Below are 9,567 nucleotides of genomic sequence, written 5' to 3' on the forward strand. Positions count from 1 at the left end.
TTTTTTTTAGACATTTTGGTTACCCATTTTGGGGGAAATTACAAAATTAAAAAGTTAAAATTGAATGCTTTCTTCTCCTGAGCCTCTTTGATTTATATTTTACAAGCATCTCCCACTTCACTGTGAGTCTCTTCGAGGAGAAGACCATGCATTACTCCTTTCAGCATCAGAATGAAGTAAGGACTTTGGTGTAGCCATGCTCCAAGTTTTAAGTGAATGCTCATGACACAGAGACTAAGCCTGTGTGGAAAGTAAAGGCCCCTCATAAGGATACAGATGGGTTTTGGAAGCACTCTGACACCATAAGAGATCTTCTCGGAAGTCAGTAAAGAGTAAATATTGGAGGACAGTGGTGGAAAGAATAGAAATGAATTATGTATTTTCTAAAAGATGAGTGATATGTGAATATGAACGTGTGTGACAGAAGCACATTTTGGATAAATGATATATGAAATACATGGCTTACAAACTATGATCAAAATACAATGTTCTTTGAATTTGTTACTCACTCTTCAGCAAAAGATAATCATAAAAGGATCTTAAGTTCTAAAATACAGCCACAGTTCAGAAATTAGAATTTGTTAAGTCCAAGATATCAACCAATATATTTATTCTTAACATAAAGCTTTTTCTCCCTCTAAGCCATGATAAGTCCTGTAAATGGAAGTGTGTTCCTGGAAGAAGATAGGGTATTCCTGTTCATGCTCCCCATTTACTTCTTTTGTTTCTTGTAGCAGGGTTGAAGTGGGAGAAGGCAGGAGAGGTTGAGGGATAGAACAGATGGTTTTATTTTCTGGGTGGCTTCATAAACCCTGAGCCTAAGACTTGGTTAATGTGACCTGTCCCTTTATGAGGGCATTTGTAGGAAATTCAGAGCCCATCTCTAAGGAACACGCTCTGCAACACTCTTGCCTGTAACTGGGTCTCACTCTTGGTTTACTTTGCAATTCTCTTCATAGTCTAGGCTTTCTTCCAAGGAAGAACATAAGTGTAGAGTATGGGCCATTAATGCCACCGCCTCTATCTTACTGCTTTCTTTGGGGTGAGTCGGGCACCAGTCCACTTTTCCTGGATCCACTTAGTTTTAGAGAGCACTTACCAGGTATTTTCCACAAGCCTGGAGACACCCCCTCACAGGGTGCAATAATTAATTTCATGTGCCAACTTGACTGGGCTCAGGAATTCCCAGGTGGCTGGTAAAACATTATTTCTAGGTATGTCTGTGAGCATTTCTCCAGAAGCAATTAGCATTTGACTCCATAGATCAAGAGGCTTTGGAAAGAAGATTCTCCCTCATCATTGTGAGTGGACATCATCTAACACAATGAAGCCTGAATAGAAAAAAAAAAAAAAAAGGCAGAAAAAAAGTGAATTAGGTCTCTCTTTTTGTTAGCCTGGATAGTCATCTTCTCCTGCCCTCACACATAGGTGCTCCTAAATCTTGGGCCTTCAGACTCAGATTGAATTACACCACCAGCCTTCTAGTTCTCCAGCCTACAGGTTGCAGATTATGATACTTCTTAGCCTCCACAATTGCATAAGCCAATTCTCTTAATAAATTTCTTAATAAAATTATTCTTGTATTATATATATATAATCATACATATATATGTGTATATATATAATATATATGTGTGTGTATATATACACACATATATACACACACTATATATGTAATAGGGTTCATATATATGTATGTGGGTTCACAGATATATATTCATACTATTCATACAGATATATATATTGGTTCAGTTTCAGTTTAATACACACATACACACACACATACCACATGTGTATATATGAAATATATATATTAGGGTTCTAATATATATATCCTATTGTTTCAGTTTTAAATTGATATATATATACACACACATTATATATATTAGAAATATATATGAGTTAAAATTTGTATTTTATATCTATATCTATCTATCTATCTACCTGCCTCTCTATCTATCCATCTATCTATCTATCCTATTGGTTCAGTTTCTGAGGAAAACCCTAACTAATAAACAAGGCATTAAGGTAAAAGATATAGTAACCTTGACTGCTCCCAATTGTTGAGAGGGGAATAGCAGAATTCTTCATTTCTCTCTAAAAGTGTTTCTTTATATTTCTCACTCTCAACAATAACTTATTCTTATTTTCCTGATCTGGCCAATAGTCCCATTTACTAAGGGGGCAATTATGCAAAGCCCAAATTGACTATGCATTTTTTCCCTTCACAGAATTGCCTATTTTACTGTCTGTTACAGCTTCATTGTAGGAGGTGTGAAAGAGGAGGGAAATTGTGTTGGTAAATACTTTGAAGCCAGAATGAAATATTTGGCCAAGTTTCTAAGGATTGAAAGTATTTCAAAGGAAATCTTACTTCCATGTCCAAACAAAGAAAATAAGAAGAATGTTACTCACTGAAGTAGAGTCAGTAAGCTCAGAAGCCAGAATGTTTTCCCTCCTCTAACTCCCTGTCTTAAAGTGCCTCGACAGAAAGCACTGGATATGAAAAACTCATTTTCCAAAACTTCTCCTAAAGATCATATGACGAAGAACCAGAAGACTTAAAACATGAAAAAACAAAAAATAAGATCTGTGTTGGGGAGACAATGGAGGCTATGAGATCAATTATAAAATAAGAGAGTGGTGGCAGAAAAGGTAGAGGAAGGGAAGAATTTAAGCACAATTTAAGAAAAAAAATATATATGTAGATAGTGGGTGAGCAGAAAGGAAAAAAACTAAACAGGTGAACCTTATTGTAATAAGATATTTAACCCAAAGTATCAAAAGCTGGTTATTTGAAAACATAACCAACACAAAAATTATAAATGAGACTTTGAAATTTTTTAGACTAAATCTTTAAAATCTGGTGTATATTTTATACTTACAACACATCTCAATTTGGACTAGCCAAATTTAAGTGCTCAGTGGCCAGGGCAATTCTGCACAGGAGTTGGCCAAACTTGGTTCACAAGTTCACTGGCCAAGTCCAGCCCAATACCTGTTTTGGTATGGCTTGGAAACTAAGAAGAATTTTTACATTTTTAAGTGGTTGAAACAATCATAATAGGAATAGTATTTATTGACACCTGGCAATTACATGAAATTTATTTATTTATATCTGTAAATAAAGATTTCTTGGGGCATAGCCATGATCATTTATTTATGTATTTTTTGTGCCAAATTTCTTGCTAAAAACAAGAGAGCTAATTAGTTTTGGGAAACTCTATGGCCCAGAAAAGTATTTACTCTCTGGCTCCATACAAAAAAAGTTTCTGACCTCTCCTCTGTAGGGCTAGCTCTCCAAGGACCTTGACCGCATCTTTGCTATCCTTGTTAGCCTTCAGAACATGGCTGACATCAATGGAACTCAGTAATTTCAGAAGATAATATATGTTATAAATTCAATTGAACAAGCATTTTTTGAAAACAAAAATGCAATCCTAAAATACACACTCTTTATCCAGATATCTTATCTTAAAATTCTCCTAGTCATAGACACTATGTCACCAGAACAGAAAGGAGATAAAATATATAAATATTTAAGACCATAGGATTCTCAATTCAGATAGACCTGGGTCCATGTTCCAGCTTTGTCTCATCTTTAAAACTGGGTAATTCTAAACCCCTCTAACCCTCCATTTTAATATATGTAAAATGGAGCAAAATGCTTATTTCACAAAGATTTTACATCAATTAAATAATGTATGTAATTTAGTATAGTGACTGAAGTCAGCCAATATTTTAATTAATGTTAGATATTTTTACTACATATATCCAAAGTTTTTAACTTAATTTATTCAACTATTTTAGTCACTTTTTTTGAAGGATGTGATACATTAATTAATATGCTTTATAAAGCTGTATTTTGAGTATTTGTTCATTTGGACAAATCTTAGCACAGCTATATAAGTTAGTTGAAATATTTTGTACACCAAAACACATTACTAGAACATTATAATTGTATGAGGCTTATAAGTAAATACACATACATACACTATTTACATGGAAATGAAGAAAATATTCAAAGAAAAAAGATATTCCTATATAAGGGACATATTTATGTCTAAGAAATATCACTTAGAAAGCTGTAACTATTTTGAGAATTATAAGCACACATGTTTAAGTAATATACTATACAACTTTACCCTATGCCCATAAAATATTTTTTAGCCACAACTTTAATATTAATAATTTAAATAATTTAAAATTAATAATTTAATAAGTAAATATTTTAAATGAATAATGTTAAATTAAGGATATTTAAATGTTATATTACATTATTGTATGTAATATTATGATAATACTCAAATCACAATGTTCCATTTATTTCTCTTGTTGAAATGTTAACATTACTGAAAATAATTCTTTGGACAGTTATGTTTAATTTAGGTTTTATGACTCCTCAGAGTGAAGAAAGGAAGAGTGTTGTAATTTTCGGGACATGGAGAATCATTTGCTATGGTAAACTGGATAAATGCTTGTGCTACCTCATGGGAGTAGATAGAAAAGAGTAGCTGGATCTATTCTGCTGAGATGCCAAGGTCTCCATATTCTTTCAAAATCAATTGCCTTAGAGGGATCATGAATTGCTGAGGTAGAACAATCCTTGCTCCTCTTTATCTCTCATCTACTGCCTTTGAAATCAACTGGAGCTGCGTACTTGGAAGCAGCACAAAGTGTTAGGCTGGAAATAAAAATATGGCCTAGGATTTGTGATGCTCAAGTGATTCAAACTCATTTCTCCAATAGCTGTGGTTTTGAAATATGCTAGACTTATTGCTGATATATTACAGTTCGTAGTGTTCTAATTCATTTTGCAGAAGTAATCCTGCTCAGCTCAACCATTACTCTTTAAAGTAGAGCTTACGCTTTGGTTCCATTTGAAATAACTCATTGTTAAGTTCATAATACCTGATTTTATCAAATTATGCAGATACAAAAGGTGTCCATGCCTATTTTGTGGACAAAAACAAAGTAAAAACTCCCATGATAGGTAACGCTTATGTGTGATATAAAATGTACCTCCAATCTGCTGAAGCTTTCTCTTCCTTCACTGATGCGGTTTCCGTAATTCCACATATTTCTTTCCCGACTAATTAAAAATGAAGATAATGAAGTCCCTTAGCTTCTTTACTCAGCATATAACAAAGTACACTTATTCTTTGGTATGCATAAAATCTATATTTAAAAAATCATATTCTTAGTCTCTATTCAATTTTGTGGATTCACTGCACATGTTAGACTTTTATCTCTTAGAGCAGGGTCTGTATTTACTTAATTTGTTTCATATTACTATATATTAATTTTGTCTTATATTCATAGGCTGTTTATCATCAGTTATGAGAATTTTGTTTCTACCTTTTCAGAAAAACCCGTAATATGTGTTATATACTGTGGGAAAAATATGTAAGAAATCTAAAAATAATTACCACTTTGTAGTATTTCACAGTGAAATGTTATTGGTTATTACTGAAATTATTATGCTGATATTAATATTTTCCTTATGTATAACAATGTTTCCACCTTTGTTAGCTTCATTTTGTGCATCAAAAGCAGGGTTAAAGGGTCCTGTGTGGTGACTCATGCCTGAAATCCCAGCATTTTGGGAGGTCGAGGTGGGTAGATCATTTGAGCCCAGGAGTTTGAGACCAGCCTGGCCAACCTGGCGAAACCCTCTCTCTACTAAAAATTCAAAAATTAGCCAAGCCTGTGGGCACGCTCCTGTAATCCTAACTATTCGAGCCAAGATCGCACCACTGCATCCCAGCCTGGACGACAGAGCAAGATGCCCTCTCAGAAAAATAAAAAATAAAAAAAAGAAGGTTTAAAATGTTTAAACATTATCATTATGAAATGCTCACTAAAAACAATAATAGCATAATTATATTGCCCTAAAATTATTTGGATTTAATCATTTTTTTTCCTGAAATAAAAATTTCAGATAGATTTAAATGAGAGAAGCTAACCATTTAAGGAAAAGAGAGATATAACAAAGGGCCTAAATTTAACTTTAATACTTCTTGTAAACAAATAAGGACTGTTATATTTCATAAATAATATCAGATTTAAAGAATAGTCTAAAATGATCATCATGCAAAGTGATGTAACTGTTAATCAGCATCAGTTCAAACAATATAATAATTTGGTTTCTTGAGACTGTCGTCACACACTGAGTACTTTCTCATTTTAACTTAAACTACTATCACTAATCACGAAGGAACAAAGATGTGTCCAAATTTTGAAGGAACATGGGTGTCCCAAACCTCAGATAATGAATTTTAGCTCTCTCTGGAGAAAAGCCTTTCCTGTATGTAGTCTGGCAATATTCCAAGATTTCTTTTTAAAAGTAACTCCATATGTGTACTGAAAATAAGCTAGTGATGTTTTAAATCAACTGGAAAGAGAGGCTGTTCTTTTCAATATTTTTTTCCTGAGCAAAACTTTGAAGTGCAGCATTTGGGGATTATGAAGGTTTGGGTTACCTGCTGAATGAAGGCATGGAAAATTATTTGAAAAAGTACTCTTTTTTAAAAAATGTGCTTTAAACTTATGAAATATCACCTGTGGTTCAGAGACGGTATGCAACTCAAGCATTTTTTTTCAATCTAAAGAGAAAGAGTTAATTTTAAATTGAGATTATATTTTCCAAGTTTTCTATGGCTACAAGATTATAATCAAAAGTTTGTGGTTCACTTATTTCAAAGGCAGGGGATGATGGAGATGAGTAAATGCTATTAAATTAAAAGAAATGTGAGTAAATTTATAGTGAGTTAGGTATTGTGAGCAAAACTGAACCAAAGAATACAGCTCAAAATACTCTAGTGATTTTTTCACAGCAGGCATTTTAGGTTATTTCATTTCCAAATAAATTCAACTTGTGTGTATTTTCTTGTAATCTGTTTTGAATTTACTTGATGCATTCAAAGGCTTGATACGTATGTGTGTGTGTAAAATGCACACACACATACATATACACATATATAGAGAGAGATTCCATTGGCAACATTTTAGCTAGAAAAATCATTGCTAGTATTGCTAAATTTGTATTGTGTAACTATAAAATAAAATGTATTTGAATAAGCATACTTTTTTGGAAAGCAAAAAAACTATAATAATACATGTCTTATTTACATCATGAGAGATATTTTTTACCTACAATATCACAGACACACCTGCTACAGTGAGATCTTGTCAACTAGCATTTTGAAAGGTTTGAATGCCTATATAGTTAAATATTCACTTTAGTATGCAAAACATTTAATAATAGCCAAACAGGAAGATGGTTAAATCTTATATTTAACACCAATATTTCAATGATTATAAAATATCAAAGCCTCTGATATTTATCAACATAAATAGTAATTGTATTAAAAGTCATACTTCATTAAAAATATAAAGAAGTTTCTTCAGATACTCACTTCCAAATTAAGTTCATGTTTATAAACAGATGAATTAATTTCAATTTGTACAATTTAAGTATAAATGTAGTATGGTTTATAACTTACCATAAACCTATAACTTTCACTAGAATATATGTTTTATTAAATGAAGAAATATTCAGTGTCTGCACCTTCCAGGGAGCAAGTGCTGTGCTAAGGACTGAGGAGCCAGTGAAATTGAAATAAAGTACATATTTTTATTGATAAGAGTTAAATGCCAAGAAGGAGATTATAATACTTTGAGTGTGTTGTATGTGGTGGGTTGTTGAAATTTTTTATATAGAGGTTAGAAAGCATCTCTGAAGTGACCTTTGAGTAAAGAGCTACGGGGCTTAGAAAAGCGGACATTGTAGGTATTGGTAGTTAGAGTGTTTCCATCCAAGGCTGACACACAGGAACGTCTCCGTTGTGTTCTGTGAACAATGAGGAGACCAACATCATTGTAGCTTAATGAAAAACAGTGAAGGAAGTTATAGGAGATTTCTGACAGTTATGAAGTCAAGATCAGGTAGGACCTTGAAGGCTATACAATGGTTTTGAATTTTAAATAGAGTGAGTTGGAGGATTTTGAGTAGGGGAGTGAGGTCAAGATCAGGTCAGTTATGAGGTCAAGATCAGGTAGGTCCTTGAAGGCCATACAATAACTTTGGATTTTAAATAGAGTGAGTTGGAGGATTTTGAGCAGAGGAATGACATAATGTGAACTAGGTTTCAGCAAATGACTCCTGTTAGAACAGACTGTAAGTGGGCAAGGGTGGTGGCAGCCAGACCATTTGGGAGCCCATTGCAACAATCAAGGAAGAGGTGATGTTTTCTTGAACAGTGTATTGTGACAGTGGTGATGACAGTGGATGTGACAGATATTAGGAAGTGGCTGATATAGTATTTTGATAGTAGAGCCAACAGGGTTTGATATAAAGTGTGATATGAAATATAAGAGGAAAAGAGGAGTGAGTCAAGGTGGGCAGGAGACGAGATTGGAAGGATGAGGTGGTCATTGACTGTGACAGAGATGAGTGTTAGAGCAGAAGGTTTGGGGAGAAAACATTTGGAACTCTGTTTTGGACACTCTATTAATAGTAGGCAATTGTTTACACAAGGTTAGAATCAATGTGGCAGCCCAGAAGCCCAGGTTTAAGATACACATTTGAAAGTCATTAGAATGTAGATTGTATTTAAAACCAGTAGACTACATGAGATCACCCCATGAAATATGCAGTTTCTGACAGATATTCAATTCTTTATTATAAAATATACATAGTCCTTGTTACTTCCTTTCTATGTGTTGCAGCTGTAATACACACACACACACACACACACACACACATATATATATAACTTAGTAGACAAAACTAGACAATGACATCTCAAGAAAAACAAATAGGAAGATGTTGACAAGAAAAGAAAAGGAGAACTGGTAGAATTGCTACAAATAATCTCAAGAGCAATTTACTACGGCGTATATAGCTGAAAATATGTATGCCCAATGACTTAAAATGTCCACCCATGGACATAAGAAAATGTTATAAATTTTTATCATATATCCCCAAAACACTTACATTAGAATTTTTATTAAACCATTACAACTCACTATCTAGCAGAAGAGAAATGGAAGAATACAAGTTAGCATATCTGAACAATGGAATATTGTACAACTGCCAACTATATAAACTAGAACTGTATAAATCAACATAGATTGGTGAACAGACATAACATTGAGTCAACAAGAAAAGTGTATATATATTGTACAGTTTTGAAAATATTTTACATCAATTAAAAAGAAAAAATGTGATATATATACACATATATACTGTACTAAATATAAAAGCATTCATAGCTTCAAAAGTAATTATAATTAATGTTACTGGGGCATAACACTGGAAAGAGGAACACAGATGATTACAATATTATTTATATTGATTTGTTTCTCAAAAATATATAAAATAATAAGATGCAACTGTAACAGAATAGTTTTATTTCTTCTTTGTGGGTGTGTTATCCTATGTTCTTTTCTATATTATTTTATCTTTTTGAAGAGATTATGAAATTGTGTGTTTGTATGTATGGGTGTGTGAAAATTGGATTAGGAACTCTCCCAGATTTTGAGTCATTATGCTACAGAGCTAGG

At 33.0% G+C, this 9,567-nt stretch overlaps 1 long non-coding RNA gene across 1 annotated transcript in view; it reads left to right on the plus strand.

Moving 5' to 3' along the window:
- The window catches only part of LOC111553157, a 24,799-nt gene that overhangs the window by 11,417 nt on the left and 3,815 nt on the right, over positions 1-9,567 (plus strand). Inside the window, exon 2 of the long non-coding RNA XR_002734830.1 lies at positions 2,232-2,299. This is a non-coding gene — a long non-coding RNA (uncharacterized LOC111553157). The remainder of the gene's footprint in view (positions 1-2,231; positions 2,300-9,567) is intronic.

Source organism: Piliocolobus tephrosceles, chromosome 7, assembly GCF_002776525.5.
Source record: "Piliocolobus tephrosceles isolate RC106 chromosome 7, ASM277652v3, whole genome shotgun sequence".
In the NCBI taxonomy this organism is placed as follows: domain Eukaryota; kingdom Metazoa; phylum Chordata; class Mammalia; order Primates; family Cercopithecidae; genus Piliocolobus; species Piliocolobus tephrosceles.